This window comes from Dermochelys coriacea, chromosome 9 (genome assembly GCF_009764565.3).
Source record: "Dermochelys coriacea isolate rDerCor1 chromosome 9, rDerCor1.pri.v4, whole genome shotgun sequence".
NCBI classification, from domain to species: domain Eukaryota; kingdom Metazoa; phylum Chordata; order Testudines; family Dermochelyidae; genus Dermochelys; species Dermochelys coriacea.
This window is the reverse complement of record NC_050076.1, coordinates 19171773-19199365: the sequence shown is the minus strand read 5'-3', so window position 1 is coordinate 19199365 and position 27593 is coordinate 19171773.

Here is a 27593-nt window from a genome sequence, read left to right as displayed (position 1 = left end):
GGTTTGAACTAATGTCCATTGAAGTCAATGTAAGGAATTAGGGCACATCTACATCACAAATTGAGGTGTAATTGTAGTGTGAGTAGACATAAGTCTACTAGCTTTAATCCAGATAGCCTGGGTAACAACATGGCAAAAGGCATGACGGCATACATTTCAGTGTGGGCCAGCTGCCCCCGTACAAGCTCACCAGAAACCCTGTTACTTGTACTACCTAAATTCAAGCAAGTATAGGTATGTCTTCGCATGCTATTGCACCCTAATTTGTGGTGTAGCTGTACCCTTAGACTGTAAACTCTTCGGGGCAGGGAGAAGTGTTTTGTTTTGTGTTTGTACAGCACCTAATACAGTAGGGTACGAGGCCCATGACTGGCCCAACCTGCAAAAAGAAATGTTCCCTAAATCAAACCCAAACCAAACAACAAACAAACCATGCAGATACAATGCAGCCTAAGTCAAAGATTATGAAGAAGTTAGACCAGTATATCCAAATGGTTAGGGACAGCATGAAATGTTTCAAAGAAGAAATCACTAAAGTTACATAAGTACTTTAATTTATTTTTTCGTATTGCTAAAAAATCTGAATCTCAAAATGGAAAGCAATATGAGATATGATTATAGTTGGTATATAATAGGTAATTTTTATGAATATAGTGTCTCAAAGGTTAAAACTAAGGGGGCTAAAATATAAAAGTATTTAGGCACCACTAGCCTCTCTATCCCCCAAAATACTAAGCACTAAAGACTACTGTAAAAGCCCAAACATTATGCAAAACTATACAATTAATAACGCATTTCATTGCAATCTAGAATAATGCATAACACTACTGGGCTCATCAGCATAATTATTAACTCAAGCTAGAAATACATTTCTGCGCTTGGAGAAAAGGAAAAGCTAATTGTTCTTACCAATACATTTGCTTAAAAACAAAAAACAAAAACTTACCACTCTTTCTAATCAGAGAATTATTACAGCTTGCCTAAAATAGTTTCTAATATTGTAGAGAGGTCTGGAAATCTTCCCCTTCCACTCATTCATATGATTTTTCATAGATTTCTATTTTCCCTTTTCACACTTGAAATATATTTCATAGAATCATAGAATATCAGGGTTGGAAGGGACCTCAGGAAGTCATCTAGTCCAACCCCCTGCTCAAAGCAGGACCAATCCCCAACTAAATCATACAGGCCAGGGCTTTGTCAAGCCTGACCTTAAAAACTTCAAAGGAAGGAGATTCTACCACCTCCCTATATAACGCATTCCAGTGTTTCACCACCCTCCTAGTGAAAAAGTTTTTCCTAATATCCAACCTAAACCTCTCCCACTGCCACTTGAGACCATTACTCCTCGTTCTGTCATCTGCTACCACTGAGAACAGTCTAGATCCATCCTCTTTGGAATCCCCTTTCAGATAGTTGAAAGCAGCTATCAAATCCACCCTCATTCTTCTCTTCCGCAGACTAAACAATCCCAGTTCCCTCAGCCTCTCCTCATAAGTCATGTGTTCCAGTCCCCTAATCATTTTTGTTGCTCTCCGCTGGATGCTTTCCAATTTTTCCACATCCTTCTTGTAGTGTGGGGCCCAAAACTGGACACAGTACTCCAGATGAGGCCTCACCAATGTCGAATAGAGGGGAACGATCACGTCCCTCGATCTGCTGGCAATGCCCCTACTTATACATCCCAAAATGCCGTTGGCCTTCTTGGCAACAAGGGCACACTGTTGACTCATATCCAGCTTCTCGTCCACTGTAACCCCTCGGTCCTTTTCTGCAGAACTGCTGCCGAGCCATTCGGTCCCAAGTCTGTAGCGGTGCATGGGATTCTTCCGTCCTAAGTGCAGGACTCTGCACTTGTCCTTGTTGAACCTCATCAGATTTCTTTTGGCCCAATCCTCTAATTTGTCTAGGGCCCTCTGTATCCTATCCCTACCCTCCAGCATATCTACCTCTCCTCCCAGTTTAGTGTCATCTGCAAACTTGCTGAGGGTGCAATCCACACCATCCTCCAGCTCGTTTATGAAGATATTGAACAAAACCAGCCCGAGGACCGACCCTTAGGGCACTCCACTTGATACCGGCTGCCAACTAGACATGGAGCCATTGATCACTACCCGTTGAGCCCGACAATCTAGCCAACTTTCTATCCACCTTATAGTCCATTCATCCAGCCCAAACTTCTTTAACTTGCTGGCAAGAATACTGTGGGAGACCATGTCAAAAGCTTTGCTAAAGTCAAGGAACAACACGTCCACTGCTTTCCCCTCATCCACAGAGCCAGTTATCTCATCATAGAAGGTAATTAGATTAGTCAGGCATGACTTGCCCTTGGTGAATCCATGCTGACTGTTCCTTATCACTTTCCTCTCCTCTAAGTGCTTCAGAATTGATTCCTTGAGGACCTACTCCATGATTTTTCCAGGGACTGAGGTGAGGCTGACTGGCCTGTTGTTCCCCGGATCCTCCTTCTTCCCTTTTTTAAAGATGGGCACTTCATTAGCCTTTTTCCAGTCATCTGGGACTTTCCCCGATTGCCATGAAGTTTCAAAGATAATGGCCAATGGCTCTGCAATCACATTGGCCAACTCCTTTAGCACTCTTGGATGCAGCACATCTTGCCCCATAAACTTGTGCTAGTCCAGATTTTCTAAATAGTCTCGAATCACTTCTTTCTCCACAGAAGGCTGGTCACCTCCTCCCCATGCTGTGCTGCCCAGTGCAATAGTCTGGGAGCTGACCTTGTTCGTGAAGACAGAGGCAAAAAAAGCATTGAGTACATTAGCTTTTTCCACATCCTCTGTCACTAGGTTGCCTCCCTCATTCAGTAAGGGGTCCACACTTTCCTTGACTTTCTTTTTGTTGCTAACATACCTGAAGAAACCCTTCTTGTTACTCTTAACATCTCTTGCTAGCTGCAACTCCAGGTGTGATTTGGCCTTCCTGATTTCACTCCTGCATGCCCGTGTAATATTTTTATACTCTTCCCTGGTCATCTGTCCAGTCTTCCACTTCTTGTAAGCTTCTTTTTTAAGATCAGCAAGGATTTCACTGTTAAGCCAAGCTGGTCACCTGCCATATTTACTATTCTTTCTACACATCGGGATGGTTTGTCCCTGAAACCTCAATAAGGATTCTTTAAAATACAGCCAGCTCTCCAGGACTCCTTCCCCCCTCATGTTATTCTCCCAGGGGATCCTGCCCATCAGTTCCCTGAGGGAGTCAAAGTCTGCTTTTCTGAAGTCCAGGGTCCGTATTCCGCTGCTCTCCTTTCTTCCCTGTGTCAGGATCCTGAACTTGACCTTGTCATGGTCACTGCCTCCCAGGTTCCCATCCACTTTTGCTTCCCCTACTAATTCTTCCCGGTTAGTGAACAGCAGGTCAAGAAGAGCTCTGCCCCTAGTTGGTTCCTCCAGCACTTGCACCAGAAAATTGTCCCCTACACTTTCCAAAAACTTCCTGGATTGCCTGTGCACTGCTGTATTGCTCTCCCAGCAGATATCAGGGTGATTGAAGTCTCCCATGAGAACCAGGGCCTGCGATCTAGTAATTTCCATGAGTTGCCGGAAGAAAGACTTGTCCACCTCTTCCCCCTGGTCTGGTGGTCTATAGCAGACTCCAACCACGACATCACCCTTGTTGCTCACACTTCTAAACTTAATCCAGAGACTCTCAGGTTTTTCTGCAGTTTCATACTTGAGCTCTGAGCAGTCATACTTCTCCCTTACATACAGTGCAACTCCCCGACCTTTTCTGCCCTGCCTGTCCTTCCTAAACAGTTTATATCCATCCATGACAGTACTCCAGTCATGTGAGTTATCCCACCAAGTCTCTGTTATTCCAATCACATCATAATTCCTTGACTGTGCCAGGACTTCCAGTTCTCCCTGCTTGTTTCCTAGGCTTCTTGTATTTGTGTATAGGCACTTGAGATAACTCGCTGATCATCCCTCTTTCTCAGTATGAGGCAGAAGCCCTCCCCTCTCGTGCGCTCCTGCTCATGCTTCCTCCCAGTATCCCACGTCCCCACTTACCTCAGAGCTTTGGTCTCCTTCCCCTGGTGAACCTAGTTTAAAGCCCTCCTCACTAGGTTAGCCAGCCTGCTTGCGAAGATGCTCTTCCCTCTCTTCATTAGGTGGAGCCCGTCTCTGCCTAGCACTCCTCCTTCTTGGAACACCATCCCATGGTCAAAGAATCCAAAGCCTTCTCTCCGACACCACCTGCCGTAGCCATTCGTTGACTTCCATGATTCGACGGTCTCTACCCAGGCCTTTTCCTTCCATGGGGAGGATGGATGAGAACACCACTTGCACCTCAAACTCCTTTATCCTTCTTCCCAGAGCCACATAGTCTGCAGTGATCTGCTCAAGGTCATTCTTGGCAGTATCATGGGTGCCTACATGGAGAAGCAGGAAGGGGTAGCGATTCGAGGGCTTGATAAGTCTTGGCAGTCTCTCCGTCAATCTTGTATTAAGTCAAACAGCTAAGGGACATGGGCAAAAGTGATGAGAAATAAGAGCCAGGGTTATAAAAATGAGGAAAGGTAACATGAAAAGTACCAAGAAGAGTCTGTTGGGATCAACTCCCAATTTTATGAAAAACCTGGGTCACACTTTATGTTAAGATTCCATTTATAAATGGTTTATAAAAGGTTAAAATTATTAATAATTTTATTATAGACCTGAGTAGACTGTGTTACAAATCGTTAAAAAAATATGTTTATAAGCCAAGGTTATAATCAATCTGTTGAGCAGCTGTACTCTAAAAATTAATGAAGTACTTATTAAAACAACTATTAACATTTTAGGAACCTTTTATGTGCTATTTTTAAATGGATATATATACATATAATATAAAGTGTGACTAAAAGGCCCACTTTTTGAAACAGTTTGGACAGGCTGAGCTATGTTTAGTGGATAGCTGGGGTGTATGGAAGCATAGTTCTAAGTCCCCTTTACATTCTTCTGATTTTGGGGGCTGCCAGATAAATGAGGTGAGCAGGTTTTGGTTCACCATCCAGGATGACATACGTATTTTTAATTTCCTGATTAACAAAAACTGTCATTTAAATCTTCATCAGATGGAGATGATCTTTTACTGCATATATTCTCTTTTGCAGTTCCAAAACCAGTAGTTATTGTTATTGATATTTTGTTTCTCGCTGTGTTTCTAATGCTCCTTTGATGCACTTATTCTTCATAGACAAACAGGACAGATGTCCCATAGCCTCCCAAACTCAATAGTTAACTTCTTCAACAGCACAGGAATGCAAGCATTCTCTATGATGCAATTCTAGGGATTCTGAGAGAGTCCTGAAAGAGTCACCAGCACATTCTTTTTCCAAGTCTGTTTTCTTCATCATAGATCATTCGTAAACTGCAGTAGCTTACAAGGACCCCGCTAGCAAAGGAAGTGTCCACGTGCCACTGAATGTCAGGTAACTCTTGTTTGGACACCTCTCATTAATCAATATCATTTATACACCATGGTCTTGCCAAACAAGCACAATAGTCTAACTTTCAGTTGCACTAAGGCTGAGGGAAATAAAATTCTTCCTTTGCTTCCCTTATGAGAGCTATAGCCTGGAATAGCATTGCTTTTCCCGCCCACCCCCGCAACAGCATTCCCTTTCATTAGTACTTAACTTGTTACCTGCTTTCTCTCCCCGATTCTGTTCTGCATTGTTACCTTTCTATCCAGCTCTCCCCTGCATTTTATTTCTGCTTGGTATTCTTCTTTTCCATTGAGAACAACACATTACATTTAGTCTCTTTGAAACACAAGTCACTTGGCACAGTATTTCAATCTCTTCTGATTTTTTTTTGTAGTTTCTCCTTTTCATACCCCATGTTTGCAGCAACACCTCCACTGATTGTTCAGCAAAACTGATTTGTGCCTAGGTAACCCATTCCAGTGCTTCACCACCATCCTAGTGAAATATCCAATCTAATCTAATATCCAATCTAGATCTCCTCCACTGCAACTTGAGACCATTGTTCCTTGTTCTGCCACCACTGAGAACAGCCGAGCTCCATCCTCTTTAGAACCCCCCTTCAGGTAGTTGAAGGCTGCTATCAAATCGCCCCTCACTCTTCTCTTCTTCAGACTAAATAAGTCCAGTTCCCTCAGCCTCCACTCATAAGTCATGTGCCCCAGCCCCCTAATCATTTTAGTTGCCTTCCGCTGGACTCTCTCCAATTTGTCCACATCATTTCTATAGTGGGGGGCCCAAAATTGGCCGCAATACTCCAGATGTGGCCTCATCAGTGCCGAAAAGAGGGAAATAATCACTGCCTTCGATCTGCTGGCAATGCTCCTACTAATGCAGTCCAATATGCTGTTAACCTTCTTGGCAACAAGGGCACACTGTTGACTCATATCCAGCTTCTCGTCCACTGTAATCCCCAGGTCATTTTCTGCAGAACTGCCGCTTAGCCAGTTGGTCCCCAGCCTGTACCATGTATGGGATTCTTCCGTCCTAAGTGCAGGACTCTGCACTTGTCCTTGTTGAATCTCATCAGATTTCTTTTGGCCCAATTCTCCAATTTGTCTTGGTCACTCTGGACCCTATCCTTACACTCCAGAATATCTACCTCTCCCCCAGCTTAGTGTCATCCACGAACTTGCTGAGGGTACAGTCCATCCCATCATCCAGCTCATTAAAGAAGATGTAGAACAAAACCAGCCCAAGGACCGACCTCTGGTGCACTCTGCTTGATTCCGGTTGCCAAGTAGACACCGAGGCATTGATCACTATCTCTTGAGCACGACAATCTAGCCAGCTTTCTATCCACCTTATAGTTTATTCATCCAATCCATACTTCTTTAATTTGCTGGCAAGAATACTGTGGGAGACCATAAACCTTGCTAAAGTCAAGGTATATCATGTCCACTGCTTTCCCCATATCCACAGAGCTAGTTATCTCATCATAGAAGGCAATCAGATTGGTCAGGCGTGACTTGCCCTTGGTAAATCCATGTTGATTATTCCCGATCACCTTCCTCTCTCCAAGTGCTTCAAAATGGATTCCTTGAGGACCTGCTCCATGATTTTTCTGGGGACTGAGATGAGGCAGTAGTTCCCTGGATTCTCCTTCTTCTCCTTTTTAAAGATGGGCACTATATTCTCCTTTTTCCAATTGTCCGGGATCATATTAGACTGATTGGGAATGGGGCTTGGGAACTGAATGTGCTAGGGGCATACAATAGGCAGCTCTCCTCAAGGTGGAGGCAGGGCTACCCTCATGGTGATTCCCTGCCTTCCTCAGTGGGAATCCTTTTCTGGGGTTCCTTGGGCACCATAAGCCAGGAGGAAACAAGGACTGAAGAGGAGCTATAAGGATATTTGGGGATTGGAATTCTCCTGAGTGGAATGACTAGCAAGAAACTCCATGACAGGATTTTCATGGAGATTTTGTCTCCCTTAGGCCCTCCTTGTGGGCTTTTCTATGGGAAGGAAAGAGTCCTTCTGCAAAAAATGTTGACTGAAAAGAATAAAAGAAAGATTCCCACTCCCCTCAACCCTGTAATTAAAAGTTACCCCTTTTATTCTCCAAGCTGACAGCTATATGGCAGCTGAGTTCTAGGGGCTGCTATGAAGGAATCACTTATACTGATCATCATGACAGGTGCTAGACGCAGGAAAAAAATTAACAACTCAATCCAGTTCTCATTTTATTATTAATAGTTCTTGTGTTAATGATGTCAACAGGAGTCCTTGATTGAATTACTGGTTTTATTCATCTCATGGTGGAGTCTCTATGTTATTAACTGTCAGCCTCACTTTGGAATTCAATAGAGTCCAAGAAATCACACACAAAGAATAAAGATTTACTGATGATATTGGTAAAATTCACAGATAAGATGGAACTGAACACATAATTCATTAAATGTGTAATGCTGGAGAACAGAATTATTTATTTATTTATGTTGTATTCTCCCCCCCACCCCATGCATTTCTAATGGAGGGAAAAATAAGAGTTAATTCAGACCATAACTATTTCTCTTTCTACAGTTTCTTTCCACTATCACTCCACAGATATTATTTGCAGTAATTACGAGCTGAATCGCCCTTGTAAAATAGGTAGGTACTGTTATACCCATTTTGCACCTTTCCTTGAAGAACCTTCCTGTGCTCACTGCTGTACGAAACTTGATGGGACACTAGTCTGGTTTAGTAATGGAAGTCTTATGTTTTCCATTTTACAGATAGACAAGACCTTAGTTTTTTCTATGTATGCAAGTAATTTTGGAATAGACAAGTTAGAGAGAATCAGGATTCAAAGCTTCTACTCATGTGGGCCTCTGCAGTCTTCAGCAGGAACAAGATGAGGTCCTTAGTTAGGAAACCAGGGGAAGGAATTGCTTATCAGGAATCTGTGGGCCAAACAAGTCCTCAATGCATCACACTATGTAACATTACTGAATTCTATGAAATGATACAAGATGTAAATCAGACAAAAACTGGATTTGTATTTTCAGGAACGTGCCATTTCAAATGTGTAAACACCAAACAAAGTCCTCTGGTTTACAACAGAGAGTTATTACCTCAGCCCTGTAATAAAATCTCTGTCCACAAATTATTCCATATTTCCACTGATGAAATTACCACAAAGGCAGAGAATTCAGCTTGCCAAATTTTAAATAGATAATTTAAAGCATCCCAATAGCTAATTTTTTATTATATTTATAGTATGCATATGAAATATGTATAAGAAATATACTAGGGCTGTCAAGCGATTAAAAAATTAATCGTGATTAATCACACAATTTAAAGAAATCATCTTGATTAATTGTGCTGTTAAACAAAATAGAATACCATTTATTTAAATAGTTGTGGATGTTTTCTACATTTTCAAATGTATTGATTTCAATTATAACACAGAATACAAAGCATACAGTGCTCACTTTATATTTATTTTTGATTACAAATATTTGCACTGTAAAAAACAAAAGAAATAGTATTTTTCAATTCACCTAATACAAGTACTGTAGTGCAATCTCTTTATCATTACAGTTAAACTTCCAAATGTGGAATTATGTACAAAAAAAACTGCATTGAAAAATAAAATAATATAAAACTTTAGATCCTACAAGTCCACTCAGTTCTACTTCAGTCAATCACTCAGACAATGGTTACAATTTGCAGGAAACAGTGCTGCCCACTTCTTGTTTACAATGTCATCTGAAAGTGAGAACAGGCATTCACATGACACTGTTGTAGCTGGCATTGCAAGATATTTATGTGCCAGATGAACTAAAGATTCATATGTCCCTTCATGCTTTAACCACCATTCCAGAGGACACGCGTGCAGCTGATGATGGGTTCTTCTCGATATTGATGCAAAGCAGAATGGACCAACTCATGTTCATTTTCATCATCTGAGTCAGATGCCACCAGCAGAAGGTTGATTTTCTTCTTTGCTGGTTCAGGTTCTGTAGTTTCTGCAACTGAATGTTACTCTTTTAAGACTTCTGAAAGTATGTTCCACACCTCATCCCTCTCAGATTTTTGACGGCACTTCAGATCCTTAAACCTTGGTTCGAGAGCTGTAGCTCTTTTTAGAAAACTCATATTGGTACCTTCTATGTGGTTTGTCAGATCTGCTGTGGAAGTGTTCTTAAAATGAGCATGCACTAGGTTATCATCCGAGACTGCTATAACATGAAATATATAGAATGTTGGTAAAACAGAACAGGAGATATACAATTCTACCCCCAAGGAGTTCAATCACAAATTTAATCAATACATTATTTTTTTAATGTGTTATCAGCATGGAATCATGTCTTCTGGAATTGTGGCTGAAGCACGAATTGTGGCCGAAGCAAGAAAAATCTTTAATAAATTTCAATTGAATAATCACACTATTAAAGAGAAGCAGAGGCACAGGCCTGCCTCTTGAAAGTGGTGTACCTGGGGAACTGGAAAAGGGTATCAAACTATCCAGGGACCATGACGATCCCTTATTAAAAATGGACCTTTTAATTATATGAATTAAGTATATGAGATGAGATGTCAGCATATGGGAGTGTTTGGGGGAAGATGGTCTTTGAATAAGACACAGACTGAGAATCAGGACTAATCACTCAATATCTCTGTGCCTCAGTTCCCCATCTGTAAAATGGGCATAATAATGTTAGTTATCTACTTCACGTGCTTGGTAAAGTGCTTAGTTATCCTGGACTATAAGGTGCAGAGGCTTACTATTCTATAAGGTTTCCAGTAGTTCAACACACCATTGAAAATAATATGTAGTTAGAAAAGACATTTTCGCCTGTCTTCTGGGGAAGGCACTAATGTTTGTAAAAGTTTACGTGAAAGGCAGGGATCAGTACACAAGGATGTGAACACATCACATAGGCCACACAGTTATGCATACATATTATTGAGATGCTGAGTTTTGACCTTGCGAGGAATAATGAATTGTTTGCTTTCACTGTACGGTACAGTGCAGGTAAAGAAATTAGTGCAGTTTAAAAAAAATCTCTGCTGTATACTATAATGTAAATATAACATGATATAAAGGTAGGTGGATTTTTTTAATCACTTTTCTTGGCATAGGAATAATTGTGGCATAAATTGTTACCAAGGTATTACCACACAAAATATCCCCAATAAAGACAATCGGGATACTTGCATAAACAGGAGGACCAGAATTAAGCCCATAATCTGATATTCCCATACCTAATATTTTCTTTCTCTTGCTGCATTGTTCTCTTCCAAAGATTCTTCATAAGAGAAAGAAAAAAAATATATCTAGGAACTGATTAATAATGTGCTAGGATTATCTGGCAACATTTTATACTTTATAAAAGACAGCTGCCCTTTGCACAGAAATACTCCATTCTTTTTTTATGAGCTCTACCATCTAGAACAACAGCAGTAACAACAAGAGAGAGTATTTTGACTTAGTGGCAGAGACTGGTACTGAAAGTGGTAGTTGCGGGGAGAGAACAGAAGATGGGAGATGGAAGGAAATAAAGAAATGGTAGAGGAACTTATACAACCATCTAATGGATTCTATAAGACTCCCTGCTACAATGGAAATTCATGCTGTAAGGATTGGTAGGAACTGAATTCTTTTGTAACACAACAGACTTTTATTTTTAACCAAAAGCATCCTAGGAATTCTATGGTTCTGCTTTTGAATATGAGCTCTGAAGCAAGGTAAAGCTGGCAAAGCATTGCTGAAGTGTTAATTTACCAGTTGGTGGGCTGAAGTGTTTCTTTTGTGATTTAATTCAAAGTAATGCTAAAAGGTGATTTTTCACATTTAGGGCCAAATACTTCCCACTTTGCAAACAATGAGACTATTTGTGTAAGTAAATATGACTTCCGTGAGATTGGTGCTTGTGTAAGGTGAGGAAATTAAATTTTCACAGTACTGGGTGACTGAAAATGTGCTCATGTGATTTAGCAGTGTGGTCTAGGTTTTTACAGGCTAAAGGCCTAGACAATTGAATATAAGAAAGAGGTTAGTGTGAGTAGTTATTATGTATTCTTCTTTGACCCTAGTACAGGGCAGCAGTTGAACCCAAATGTCTCTGAATCAAGTTCCAAAATAGGCATATTTTTTTTTAATACAGTGAAAGACTAAAGAGACCAACATAATACTTTTCTGCGTGGGCCAGTAAGATGCAGCAGAACACAAACACAATACAGCTGGTGGCATACCGCTGAGGAACCACTATAGAATTGTACAAACATTGCACTATTGGGGGTACTTCTCCATGTGCACTCATGAAAACTGTTGCAAATGGCAATTTTTTAGAATCTCTTTGCAAAGAGGCACATGCTACAGATGCAGCCTGGGACTTATTTGGGTCTGTTAAGGACCTAAACATTCCTGAAACTGCTGAAGTGTTTCTTTTCAAGGAGTGAAGTACTTTGCAGTCAGCTCAGGAGGCAGCAAACTACTCTTCTTATCCCCTTCCCTTCCCAAGTACATCATATTGTTTGTTGCTCAATAAATGAAGATGAGATTTAAAATTCCTTAAATTAATGGCTCACCATCCAAAAGTGATGTAATATTTTACAAGTTAATGTATCGACAGATGATGTGATAAAGAATGTGAAATTACAATTAATATTTTAAAGCTTTTTAACACTTCACATGAGTTATGCAAGTAGTTGTGTCAACAGCAATCAGTAACAAAAGTGGGCAATGAGTAATAACAACTATCAACATTATGCTTAATAAAGAACTATATTCTGCCCTCTTATTCAGACACTATTACCACTGACTTCAGTCTGACCTTTACATGATTTAGGATGACAGGATTTCACCTATCAAGAGGGAGTGGCTGACAGGGCATTCTCCAGAAGGGCTCCAGGCCTCCAGCACTTTTGGGTGCTCTCCCACCTATGGTCCAAATAGCCTAGATTTCAGGTTTCACTGCAGGGCCTGTTTGTACTGCATTTTGCTTTGTTATTTTAAATATTCGCTAGGGTGTTTGGAGACTGTACAGCTTCTTTTTAATTATCCTAAATCAAAATAAAAGAAACACCAAAAAATATACACGCAATATGGACTCAACTCATAACCCCTCCCCCCGCCTTGCTGAATTAATAGCTTGAAACCAGTGCTTTGTGCTGCCACAGGAGTGGTGGAAAATACATTTGTTCTCTGAATGTGGGAGGGCTATGTTGCAGGTCATAGCCTCAAACCCTGGAAAAGAAAGCAGTGTATCACTTACACTAGCTAATGGTAGCCAACTGAGGAATGATACTACTAGGGGATGAGTTTCAGAGTGGTAGCCGTGTTACTCTGTTTCAGCAAAAACAATGAGGAGCCTTGTGGCACCTTAAAGACTAACAAATTTATTAGAGCATAAGCTTTCGTGGGCTATGACCCACTTCTTCTGATGTATGGAGTGAAAATTACACTAGGCAGGCATAAATATACAGCACAAAAAAAGATCGGAGTTGCCTTACCAAGTGGGGGGCCAATGATTCAATCAGGGTGGATGTGTCCCATTCCCAACAGTTGACAAGGGGAGCTGCTCCCCTGAGCTGTTTGTGGGTTTCTGTTGCAACATCAGGGATATGGGAGATTTCTCCCACTGAATGCTGATGATGAGCCATCCAATTTTGAGGGAGAGATAAATAAAGCCAGCCTTTCTGAAAGAGCTGGATAAACTTTGGCACAGTGTTGGATAAAAAGATAATGTGATATTCCATTTAGCTGGTCTCAAGATGAAACAAAGAGACTAGAGTTCTGGATAATAATGATGGTTCAGAGGCTATAGAGAAATAATTAAAAAAAACAGCACAATTACAAGTAGTGGAGAAATAATGGAAGAAAGGAAATATAAATATAAACCACATTTTTCTTGTGATTTCAGCAACTTTTGTGCACGTCTTTTCATAGTATGACAAGATCTACACTCTCCTTTAGAGCTGGTGGCCTGAAATTACCACATAAACAATTTGCAGCAGAACCTGCAAATGCTGTAGGACATAGAATCATAGAATCATAGAATATCAGAGTTGGAAGGGACCTCAGGAGATCATCTAGTCCAACCCCCTGCTCAAAGCAGGCACAATCCCCAATTTTTTTGCCCCAGATCTCTAAATGGCCACCTCAAGGATTGAACTCACAACCCTGGGTTTAGCAGGCCAATGCTCAAACCACCGAGCATGAGCAAATGATGCATTGACTTTATCTATCACAGTTGTATTTATGGTGTAGTCATTTGGAGCAGAAATGACTTGAGCTACTGATTTAAAAGAAAGAGCTGTAAGAGTTGGTAATCTTCTTCATACTGAACAATCTGAAGTCATTGGCACAGCTGATGTGTAGACTGGAGTCAATCCAGAAGAATCAGCATTTCCCCCCTCTTTTAATGCAGGTTTTAAAAAAAAATCAACTATGTGACTGACACAGCCATCCTAGCTCTGCAGGGATACGGGGGAATGTTGCTTTTGTTACACTTCTCAAATGTTTACTTACACTTTCTATGCCCAGAGGATTCAGAATTTGCTTTTTAAAACAACTTTTTGATTTAGAGGTTTCTTCCATTAGAAATAATTAGCCCATCCTGTACATACAGAGAAGAGACAGTCCTTGTCATAAAGAGTTAACAGTCTAAATCAGAGGTCTTCCAGGCGGTACATCAACTCATCTAGAATAATGTTTCTCAATCTGGGAGTTGTGAGCCCCAGGGGGGTCACAAGCCATGTCTGGTGTTAGGGGCTGGCAAGCAGGGCAATTGCCTGAGGCCCCATACCACAAGGGGCCCCACAAAGCTAAGTTACATGTTTCAGCCCCAGGTGATGGAGTTTGGGCTTCAGACACCTGAAAGGGGTACAGCAGTCTGGAAAGTCTGAGAACCACTGGTCTCAATCAACAAGACAAACAAAGGATGGGAGGGGAAACAGGGGCACAGAAAGATGTCACACAGCAGTGCTGGGAATGAAACTCGGGTCTCCTTTGTCCAGCTCCTGTGCTTGTTTCACAGACTACACTGCCTCCCTGAGCTCATAGGACCCTTATTTACATAACTGGGAGTCCCTGTGTAGTGCACTTGCAGGATTGGGCACATTATCTTATTATCTAGAGGCTTTTCCTTTTCTACAAAAGAAATGTATTGGGGCAAAATTCTGATCCCCTCATTCACATGAGCAGTCCCATTGGCCCTAATATTGTTTCTTTTGCTTCAATGAGTCTTAAAGTTAAGCACACGCCTAAGTATCTTTCTGAATCAAGTCCTTATTCTTCCATTTTGATTAGACTTGTCTGCTAATTGAAAGTGATGACAGCATTCTCCAGGTGTCCAAGTGCTCTTCTCATCCATGACCTGCTCCTGCACCCCTGAAGTCAGTGGCTTGTAGCCAGCTCTGTTGCTATAGCTATATGGACATATGGTAAATAAGGTATAGGTATGAACTGAGGCAGTAATACAAAACCTGACAGATCTCAAGCCGCTAAAGACAATAGCTTAGAACAAACTAACTAGGCCCAAGGCTTAAACATATGTAACTAACTGTGACTCAAAGCATCTTGTATTCATCCCTACACACCGTTGTAATAATCTTTCTACAAAATATGCCTTGTGAGGTATCATCTGAAAACTAATAACTCACTAGTCAATAATATCATGGTGAAATGTATATAGCAATATTATATGTAAAGTTATGAGTTCCCCCTTTACAATGTAACTTGTTCAAAACCAGACAGCCCTGCTTAGGCAAAAGTTGTTAAACAGGCCTATCCTAAACAAAGGAATGTGTGTTTACCTCAATTTGCATCTAAGTACTAAACAGAACCATCAAGAATGCAGGAAGCCAAGCAATTTACATTTTTGCAAACAAGACCGGTGGAGGTGAGGAAAGAGCATGGACCCTTCTTCACCACCAGACTCCATGTCCCCTTCCTCACTGCTTGAATAAATTTGGCTTTGAGGGGAAACCTTCAGAAGAATCCATTTCAAAGGTTCACTGCACTATAAAAGAAAGGGGCAGAAAACCCCAAGTTTTCTCTTTCACCTGATACGACAAAGGAAGTAGCACCTTTGGGCCTCTGGCAGAGATTATAACTGAGGAGGGGGGTCAGCCCCCATCTTGCTGGGAAACTGGGTGAGAAGAGCTATCTTGAAAAAATCCTTGAACCAAACCTTGCTAGATTAAAGTTTTAGAATTTTAGATGTGTGTTTTCACTTTTATTTTCTTGTAACTATTTCTATATTTATACCTGAACTCACTTAAAATCTTATCTTCTTTTGTTAATAAACTTGTTTTACTATTGATCTAAACCAACAGTGCTGTTTTTGTAATAAAGTGAATGTCCACTCTGGTTAATGTGTCAAGCTGTTTTGGGTTTTTTTGTCTCCTTAAAGAAGTGAACGTACTTTATTATTCCTCTGAATGTTGCAGGAAAGAACTGGCCATGTCAGAGCACACAGGTCGGGAGATGTTCAGGACTGGGATGGGTTGAGGTTACCTGCTAACATTAATCAAATCTGGTAAAGACAAAAGTGTGTCTGTGATAAATGCTGGCAGGCTGTTGGATTCAGAGTGGTTGAATCAGAGCTATCCAGCATACAGAACACAAAGTTCATGCTGGCTATGTGTATGTCCCAGGCTGGGAGCCACAAGTAGAAGAAGCTTTTGTTGGGCACTCAAGGTTATAAAACAAGTGGTGACACAACCTTTGACTGGTCTGAATTGTAGCCTAGAACGTGACACTAAACCATAAATGACCCTATATCACAAAAAGTCACAAAAGAGAATGATGTTTTAAGTCAGTGTTGCTAAACTGCTTACAAGTAACCACAAGATGCTGGTTTATACCAATTTTAGTCATTTGAAGTTTGGAACATCAGCAGATGTCCGACCACCAGAATGCCATGGTAACTAACTGATGTATATGCTAATAAGCTTGAGATAAAAGTCTAATAACCTAGAGGATAAGTGAATCCCGGTATTATTAAGATGAGAAAATTCAGATAAGGAAAAGGGGTTGAAACCGCTACTGAATATGCATTAAGAAAAGGGGTATCAGTGTAACACATTATAAAAGCTGGTCTGTGTGCCTTGGGAAATGCCAGGATGACACCCACTGGTGATTATAGTAATGATGAAGATGACAACAATGAGGAAGATGATGACAGATACTTTGAGTTTCTCTGCAAGGGATGATGTAAATAGTGCAAATGTTAAGTGCCCCGTTGTGTTCTCTCTCTCCTTTACCAGACTGCAATGTGAGTACTGTTGTTTGGTTGACTAATAAATGTAAATATTATAAAAAGAGCACTGTGTTGTCCTTGTTATGTTCCATGGGATTCCCCTTTTATTAATTACATCTCTACTGTAGTCAGTCTTGGGATTGAACCCTCCCCTTGGGCTGGGTAATTAATCAAAGTAACCTATAACTATATAGGCTGCAGGGTCAGACCTAAAAGACCTACAGAAGTCAGTGGGAGTCTTGGGTACACCAGGATGTCAGCGGTCAGTGTCCAATAAGCTGATTCCCATTAAATTCAAGAACAATAAGGGATTTACAATATCATTCCATCCGTTACTTCTGCATATTTTCTATTTTTAAAATTAACCTCCTTGCAAGAGAATGAAGATCATTTAATAAGAGACAGTTTAGGTAGAAATGAAAAAAGAAAATGGTTTTACTCCTACCTCCTCTTTCTATTCATGTTACTATTTTAGTAATATAATAATAAATAATAATAATAATAATCTATAGAACTGTACAATACCTTACTGTTCAACTGTATATAATGCTATTCACTGGCATTATCCCACAGCACCTGTCAGACAATGCCTTTATGGTGAAAGAATGATGAACAATGATGAGCTTAAATCATCCCATATTGTGACACAAGCCAATGAATTCCAGAAAATTCAGAGCTCAGGCTGACATAGTGTCCTCTTCTTGCTACTGTGAAATCTCACACTCCAAAACACAAACTGCTGGCCCTTCACGAGAACTCAGATTTTACTTTGTCTTCTGTGCTTTTTGTTAAAATTCGGAGAAGTTACTTATGTGTATGTGTGTGTCCGGGGGGGAGGGGAGAGATGCGCATTTCTGTTTTTATTATTTTTCTTGTTTGTTTTGTTTTGAATAAAGCAAACAAAAAATCATGAAAGGTTCTAAATTGCATGTAATGTCTCCATGAGAGAATGGGATGGCTTCAAAGGAGTCGTTCCACTCTTCTGAGTCAATATCTACACTTAGTTTTCATACTGTACAATAAATATGTATTCATTTTAAAAGGCTTCCCAGAAGACAAGATTGGCTTTTCATAGAGCTGTTTCAGTCTATTAGTTAAATATATGTTTAACTATTGTAAAGCCTACTATTTACCCAAGAAATTCAATAGCTCTTATAGGGTAAACTCAGTAAATCAGGTGAATGCTCACTCATACATGCTTTTTAAAATGAATAATAAGTACTGTAAAGAACACAATGGCTCCCCTCTAAGAGCTTCCTAATGCTCTTAATGCTAGAGCTGTGTTTCAAAGGAAACACATACCAGAACAGTGATCCATCTAATCTAGTCTGTGACAGGGACCTGTATCAAATGCTTCAATATGAGAAGTGAGCAATTATGGAATAATCTGCCCATAGGGGAACTTTTTTCCTAACATCCTTTCTTAGCAAAACCTACTAAAATCAGTGGACAGGCTTTCACTGACTTCAGTGGTTTTGGACCTGGCCCTTAGATGTCAGCAAAAATACAGATCTTTTCATGGAATTTTCCCTTTTTGGTTTCATGCTGTTTTGCACTAAAGATTGGTTCTGAAACAAAACTTAGCCACAATATGGTGAATGTTTTAAAAACATGATTTAGATATCATTGGGTATTTTTGTTTTGTTTTCTTTGCCTGCACGGATCAATGTATGTGTTGAAATTTGATAATAAAAGGCACTTGTAGCATCATGTAACCTTATACTCAGAAACACCATGTGATGATAATATACATATTTTGATGCACTTTGCTATCTTGAGACACTAACATCTGCAAGTTTCAGAGTAGCAGCCGTGTTAGTCTGTATTCGCAAAAAGAAAAGGAGTACTTGTGGCACCTTAGAGACTAACAAATTTATTAGAGCATAAGCTTTCGTGAGCTACAGCTCACTTCATCGGATGCAAATTAAGCAGACGTATATAGCAGAGTAGCCATGTGCACTGCAATGTCAGTTTTCTCATCATTTCTATGTTTCTGAAAGGCTCTATAATATTTTTGAAAGTTATATGTCAGAGTGTTATTAAAATTATAAAGAGTTCAGTGGTAACCATTTTCTGGAAAGGCCTTTCTCTTTCTTCCTCCAAGTGAAATATCTCCCTTCCGCATTCTATACTTCCTGGGTGCTCAGATTGGTTCAAGGGAAAAAACAATCTTCTGAAACCCAAAATGCAATAGCTCTAATAACGGACAGTCAGATGTTGAAATGGTCACAATTACTGTCAATTGACACACACATTGAGCCAAATCCTGATCCCACTGCAGTATGTGGAAAAATTCCCATTTACTATGATGAAACCATGATTTAACCTAGCCAAACAGGCTATTTGTTTTCTAAAAATTATTTCACATCCTTTGCAGCATTCCATAACTGGATACTCTGTTGCAGAACTAATAAACCCAGACTTGAGAAAATGATATTGCATGATTGAATGAAAGTCCTTTTAATATATGGTGAATATGGAGACAAAATGGCAAAATACAAATTCTTCTTTCATTCTCCCAATGGATTCTTTTTCAACGACTACATTTTAAAAGCCTACATAGTGCAAATAACTGATTTTTCATTGACAGTATCTATCTTTCCAGTGTCTGATTAGCTGTTGGCTTTATTTACAGCTTTGAGCATGTGATAGAAACATAGGGAGGAAGACATGAATCTTTCTGCCTCAGTTGACAAGGCAACTAATACATTTCTAAGTCTCTTTCATTCTTGTTCCACTTACCTGTAAACCAACAGTGTCTGTTGAATTATTTTTGATATTGAATCTATTGACGAACTGCAAAGGTTAAAATTAAAGTGTGATTTATGCTGTAATCAGTAGCATGGTGCTACAGTACCAAGTGATCGGTGCAAAATTATAACCATAAATATACTTCAGGATTTCCTTTATAACCTCTGCCAAACAGCTCTATATTTTTTTCTCTTTCACTCTCTCTCTCTCTTTGCCTCTCTCCCTGTCAGAGGCATTGTAGGATAAGAAATGCAAATAATGTGCTGATAAAGATCATAAGCTCTCAGGTCTTGATGACTTTGTGAACAAAACCCTGGTCTATTTCTTTGGAACTCCATTTTAACTCCTACTTAAAGTCCTTGAATAAATGAATCTCAGTGGTGTAATATGTGCTCAGTTTCTCATTGACAGAGGCTACAGATCATAAAACTACCAGACATAATTCACTGCAGTTCAGTACTGTTGGATGTATCCACTAGTATAAATAATTACTTCGCCATTGAAAAGATAAATTCTCCAAATCAGAATATAAGAGATGTTGATCAGACCCTCCTGGCCTTGTGTGGGCTGTAAGCTTTCAACTCATGTTATGTTCAACAAGCAAAAACTACCCTCTTTACATGTACACGCTCTGTACATGGGGATGTAGCATCTACCAAATAACAGGCTGTCTTTGAGAAAAGAAATGGCAGTTAAGAAATTCGTTTTCCTTATTAAACATCTCTTGAGTGTTGGGGTATCTTTAAAATATAAAGGCCTTAAAATTGAGACACCCTGAAAATGCAACAGGAAAATTTCTCATGAATAATTTTTGTAATGATTCACACACAAAACTGGGTTTGAATGAAAAAAGCCCATCAAAAACTCATTTTCATAGGGTGTATATACCCTATGCTGGCCTGGCAATAAAAGAGGTAATGCAGCAACCACCAGCCAGGACTGATTGGCAGCCCCTCAGTAGCTGGGAGAATAAAAAAAGTGGAGAATCAGAGGTGTGGGGTGGCTGCCAGAAGAGCAAGCAGGCTGGAGAAGGAAAGTCCTGCCAGCAAGTTGGTGAGAAGCCGCCCACAGACAACATGCCAGAGAAGAGACAATTGAGTGCACAGACTAGAGAATCCTACACAACTAAAGGAAATAGAAGGGAGTTCAGGCCACTGCAGGAGGAGTTGAAGCTTGATTCCACCTGCCTGGTTTAAGCACCCTGAGTGGGAATCCAGTGGAGAAGGTAGGCCTATGTTCCCCTACAGACTTCTCAGAGAGTTAAGAATCAAAGGGGTTTCTAGATCCCTAAAAACCAGGAGCAAGCTTCCCCACCAAGTATAAGGGGAAATCTGTATGCCCAGCAGGACTTCAGCTAACATCCTTCATAACCCAGAATGGGACTACCATGGGGACTCAGTCCAGAGTAACTGACTGACCACCCCACCAGACTGAGTGGACTCCATGCAACACTCTGTCTGACCAGAGGCGACGCTGTTACATTAGCACATCTACCCATACCATATTTAAAGACAATAAGAAATGTTGCTATTAAAGAATCATAAATGCTCTCCAACTCCCCACCCTTTAATGGATTAAGGGGTAGAATAGGATAACATGCTGAAGATGGTACTAAAATATAAATATGAATAATTGCTAAATGAGAAGATTAAAAGCTTTGATAGCTCTATTTAATGATTTGTAATTATGCATACTGAATGAGTATAGATAAGATAACACTTAGGCCAATTGTTTTTGCCAATTCTTCTTTTACATAGAATTGCTGGTCTACTTCAATTGGCATTATTATCGACAAAGGTAAAAGTGCTTGAAGTTTTGAGGCAAAAACACCAACTGGTAATTACCAGAAGCTTTTTACTTGGAAGATTGAGGAACAGGGTGAGACAAAACACCATGACATAAAAACTGCACAAACAGTAAAAAAAAAATAAAATAAAAAATGAAGAAGCTGGGTAAATTGAAGCTTGCATATGATTAATGAATAGGCTACATAAATAAATACGTAATGTGCTAAAAGCTGACTGAAGAAAAGTTATATAATACGAATATGAAGATGTTTAAGAATTCAAGAATGTGGTCCAAATTGGAGAAACACTGGACCAGAATCTGAAAGAATGGGACTGAAGGACCAGACCAAAGGATGAGTGGAGGCAAAGACCATCATGAAGTATACCCATCATCACCCCAGTGCCTGGAATGTGATAACTTGATCCCACAGCCTATACCATCTTGTCTGTTATTACTATTTGGCATAAATATATGTTCAGATACTATAAGTCACAACAACTCTGTTTGAAATGGTATAACAAATATTTGTATCTCTCTGAACTTTGAGATTTGGCACCAGCAATAGAATTTCCAAAATATCACAAGAGAGAATATTTTTGTAGCACTGTACTCTCAATCTGACAAGAACAGTAAAGTACGATACAAAACCATGAGCACATTCTCAAGAGATTTCCGATCCAATGTTACATTTCTAAGATGTTTGGTTAGCACTCAGATCAAATTAAATTTAGTGAAGATATTCAATCCAAACCCAGCCAGGCCTTTGTCCTTCCATCATGTGATGTTAGACAACTGTGTTTCAACTAGACTATATGAAATATATGGGAATGTAGTCAACCAGATTAGAGAAGATAGAGAAGGGAAGAGACAAATGGAAAAACATGGTACCGTTTAAGAACTATAAGTTCTCCCTCCCTTTTCGTCACTAATGTTGGCTGTGCCAAAAGCGAAAAGCATCAAAGTAATCTACTGTGGACTGGCTGTGGGAGAGGGATAAGCCATTCTATAACTCTCTTGCCCTGGAAGACAAAGGTACAATGAAAAATTGCATTATTAGGACTTTGCAGAATCTGAATGATTTGAAATCTGAGACTGCACGATTCCTAAATCTGCAGGTAAGAAACCTTGTTAAGAGTCTAATCCCTGTGATGCTGAAAATCCGGATTTCCTGGAAGGAATTGCATTGTCAGCAATAGGCATAGTGCCAACCACTGGCACAAAGGGGTTAAGGGAGTAGAATTTCTGAAGCCTTAGCTAAAACCTTAAAGAAATCTGTCTCCTGATAGTTGCATGTTTTAATCATGCTGAAATATGTATTTGACTTTCCTGGACTAATTTAGTGCATATTTTTAAAAAGGGAAAGCTCTTTTGGAATGTAACCTAAAGGGACAGATTTGTCAATGATGTACTGTTTTAATTGGTAATACAGTGATTTTCTACTTGTACAGCACCTGTAGGAAAGGTAGAACTAATGATGAATGAACCAATTCAGGCAAAATAAGAATCGGAAAGAACTTTTGCCCACATTTTTCAGCCCCAGAATATGTCTGGCAAATCTGTCTCTCCCTTTTACACTCCTACGACTCATTGCTTAATATACTGAAGGTCTTCAAGCTGTGGTCTATACCCATTCTTTAAGGAATGCAGTAGAGATAGTTTCTCTCCTATATCGTTGGCTGGCGTACCTTGGAGGTGTAAAGCAGCTTGGACTCCTCCTGATCTTGAGTGGTTTGGCCAAGTGGCCATCTCCCCGTTTCCAAACATAATGTGAATGGCTGTACCTAGCAGTGTCTGTGCTGAAATTTTGTTGCATCTATTCTGTTCAAGTTTAATGGCATTCTGGGGCTTCCCTAGAATTTGTTCCTTATAGTGACTGGCATGTTGCTGGAATCTCAGCACACATGAGGATTTCTCTCTTTGCAAAATCATTGGCTCCATGGACATTAGCATTACTTTACTGTGGATATTACTGAACTAATGATTCCTCCACATATGCCAGCCTGGCCAAAACTAAACTGTGGAACTTAAACACATAATGCTAAAGAAAGGTACGGAGTGAACACAAGACTAGACACCAAGAACTTACGAATTCTGTTCCCAAGTCTAATATTGTTTCTAATTGTGATTGTGGGCAAATCACTTTCCTGCTGCCTATAAAATAAGAATAATACTTATCTACTTCTTAACGGTGTATGAAAGTGAATTAGTTAGTGTTTATAAAACACTTGGAAGGTGAAAAGCCTGATAGGCACAGTGCTGCTAGAGAGGTTTAAATGTATTGAAATGTGTTAAAATGCTGTAAAGAAAGGCAAACCTACTCAGAATCTGAGTGTTCTTCATATTTTGATTAAATTTTGCATAGAAGTTGATCATATTTTGCAAGGTAACCCTTTTTTAGAGAAATTAATCCACATCTCAGGAAAAATTGCCCAACTCTGTGTGAAATGTGGCTCCAAATGTTGATGCTAAACATTCAACTGTTTGCAAACTTTTCAAAGCAAAACTAGAAAATCACTCACAATTAAATGGAAAAGAAACCAAAACCAAAATTCTGCTGAAAAATGCAAAAAAGCAGAAAGTGTAGAAAAACGACCAGCTGTTTTGCCTAGTTTCAGCCCCAATCATAAAATGAAGTAAAAAAGAAACATTTTGAGCTGAGATATAAAGACAATAAATGACTAAGTGGCCCAATAGGGAGAGGAAGAGATTGGGCAAAACATGAGATAAGTTGAAACCAAATGGTGAATAAATTAAAGTTTTAAATAGAAATTGGATGATTGATGTTCCCAGCTCAGGAAAATACTTTTGAAGCTAGAGATCCTGCTGTCATTGAGTCTTCTTCTGCAAAGGGAATGCTAAGGAATGGATAACAGATTCATTTGCGACAATGAGAACTTCATTGCTACTACTCTGTACTTACATAGAACAGCAGCTGTGAATTTGTTTGAAACTTGATTAGGTTTACAACCCCCTGCTAAAGTGCTGCCTCACCAGTTTTGGGACTATACTAGTTTGGGTTTTTTTTGTGTGTGACCTGTTGTATTCAATTAAAATTGGTGCTGTGAAAGGACCCCTCATATTTTTAGTAGACTGAAATTACATTGCCCAGACATAACATGTTATTTAGCAGTGACTGAAAAGGCACTCCACAGATCAAAACACTGATTAAATACAGCTTTGATTTACCAGAGACAATATTAGACCTTCCCACTGCTGTTGTCATTTGGGCTGCATTGGAGCATAACTTTCATGAGGATAAATTCACATTCAGACACTCATTTTTTTCTGGGATAAACTGGGGTCAGGAGTATAAATACTTCCTGTCTTTCAAAGATTAGAAAAACACTGTGAGCATGAAAAAGCAGCTACCTCTAAGCTTCAGAGTAGCAGCCGTGTTAGTCTGTATTCACAAAAAGAAAAGGAGTACTTGTGGCACCTTAGAGACTAACAAATTTATTAGAGCATAAGCTTTCGTGAGCTATAGCTCACTTTCATCGGATGCATTTGGTGGAAATTTTTCCATTTTTGTGGAAATGTAGCTCACGAAAGCTTATGCTCTAATAAATTTGTTAGTCTCTAAGGTGCCACAAGTACTCCTTTTCTTTTTATCTCTAAGCTGAGGACTATGTCTTCATAGCAGAGAACAAATTTTCATTCATGACTATGGCCCACGTGTGTCCCCAGAGACTCACAAAAGGAGGATATAGCCCAGGAAGATGGAAGTTTTGTTTTAGTGTAATCATACTACACTGCTGGTAGGAGTATTTTAATTGGTAAATGTTTTCTGAGTTAGAGCCAGGGGAACCAATTGTCAGGATATCAATTACCCAGACTCATGCTGCGTAGCACCTTCTTTCAAAGGGGCTACTTGTTGGGTGAACTTCTTCTCAACTTGAATAAAGATTGTAAGTCCTCTGGTTTCATTCATTTATAATTCTGAAGATGGGAATGCTTGTGAAATAAGTCAGCAGTATCACTGAGGTTAATGAAACTGCGCATCTGGCGCAAGCGATGTATTTAGTGCTATTCACATTTTTCCCCAAGGAACTGAGCACATTCTGTTCATCTTGAAGCAGCATTTCATTCTGGGGATTTATAGATATTTGATTAACTATCACCACATCTGCACTAAAGAAATTCCTCTAGGATGATGTTAATGTTACTGTGCAATATTATAGTCTGAAATAAAGGGGTGAGAGACAGTGTGAAAGCAGAGTCTTTATGAAAATCCCCCTTAAGGCTTCAGCTTTAGGAGTACGCCTCACAGTCTACTCTGTGTGGGGAGAAAAAGTAAATCCCATCTCTCTAAAGAGTCAAATTCAGAGGAACTCTGTGAGGGAATTATCTCAGAAATATCCTCATCCAGTGCCCCCTCTCTTTGGTTTTACTGAACTAAGATCATTAAAGTCAAGGGTTTGCCTATTTGGATCCAATTGCAGGATCAGAACCTAAAAGAGCCTTCAAACATTGGTCCTACATTTCTTTACACAAAAACGTAAAGTGGATGGAAAAATAGATATTGTTAGAATTGAATATAAATGAGGATAAAATAACTTCTTTCTGACCCTAGCAATAATGAGATATATCCCTTTAATTGCACAAGTGTCCACAATGTAACTGTAATATTATTTAGGTGAACTTATTAAAGTAGAAGTGAGGCAAAATAATACAATTAAAAACAATATAGGATTGTTTTCCTCAGTCTCTTCTTATAATTGTATTGATTTGCAATTCATCGTTCTATTTAAAATTCAATATTAACACAATTGTAATGTATCAACCTTCCTCTGAAATCAATCCCATAGCCATTGCCAGGCCCCAATATGAATTAATAGCAATGTTAATTTTATTCTGCCAGGTGCAAATTGACTGATTTATCACACCATTATAGAACCATCCTGCTCCTTCAATTTGTTTGCAAAATAAAGTGTGGCAAGAGAAGAAAACATACTAATGTGTCTGCACGTTCTGCTGAAAATAGCAGTGAGAAGAGAGAGTTATTACTCACAAAAATTAGCAGTGATTTTTGGGAAAAGAATGTAGGCCAGATACTCCAATAGTGTAAATTAGCACAGCTCTGTGAACTTCATATCCATCCAGAAGCTTCTGGCTTCAATGGAGCTACGCTAACTTACAGCAGGTGAGAATCTAGTCCTCAGTGCAATATACTTGATCGGCAGAACTACAAGCCAGTCAGCCTCACCTCAGTCCCTGGAAAAATCATGGTGTGGGTCCTCAAGGAATCAATTCTGAAGCACTTAGAGGAGAGGAGAGTGATCAGGAACAGTCAGCATGGATTCACCAAGGGCAAGTCATGCCTGACTAATCTAATTACCTTCTATGATGAGATAACTGACTCTGTGGATGAGGGGAAAGCAGTGGACGTGTTATTCCTTGACTTTAGCAAAGCTTTTGATACGGTCTCCCACAGTATTCTTGCCAGCAAGTTAAAGAAGTATGGGCTGGATGAATGGACTATAAGGTGGATAGAAAGCTGGCTAGATTGTTGGGCTCAATGGGTAGTGATCAATGGTTCCATGTCTAGTTGGCAGCCGGTATCAAGTCGAGTGCTCCAAGGGTTGGTCCTGGGGCCGGTTTTGTCAATATCTTCATTAATGATCTGGAGGATGGCATGGATTGCACTCTCAGCAAGTTTGCAGGTGACACTAAACTGGGAGGAGAGGTAGATACACTGGAGGATAGGGATGGGATACAGAGGGCCCTAGACAAATTAGAGGATTGGGCCAAAAGAAATCTGATGAGGTTCAACAAGGACAAGTGCAGAGTCCTGCACTTAGGACGGAAGAATCCCATGTACTGCTACAGACTAGGGACCAAATGGCTAGGCAGCAGTTCTGCAGAAAAGGACCCAGGGTTACAGTGGACGAGAAGCTGGATATGAGTCAACAGTGTGCCCTTGTTGCCAAGAAGGCCAACGGCATTTTGGGATGTATAAGTAGGGGCATTGCCAGCAGATCGAGGGACGTGATCGTTCCCCTCTATTCGAAATTGGTGAGGCCTCATCTGGAGTACTGTGTCCAGTTTTGGGCCCCACACTACAAGAAGGATGTGAAAAAATTGGAAAGTGTCCAGTGGAGGCAACAAAAATGATTAGGGGACTGGAACACATGACTTATGAGGAGAGGCTGAGGGAACTGGGATTGTTTAGTCTGCGGAAGAGAAGAGTGAGGGGGGATTTGATAGCTGCTTTCAACTACCTGAAAGGGGATTCCAAAGAGGATGGATCTAGACTGTTCTCAGTGGTAGCAGATGACAGAACGAGGAGTAATGGTCTCAAATTGCAGTGGGAGAGGCTTAGGTTGGATATTTGGAAAAACTTTTTCACTAGGAGGGTGGTGAAGCACTGGAAT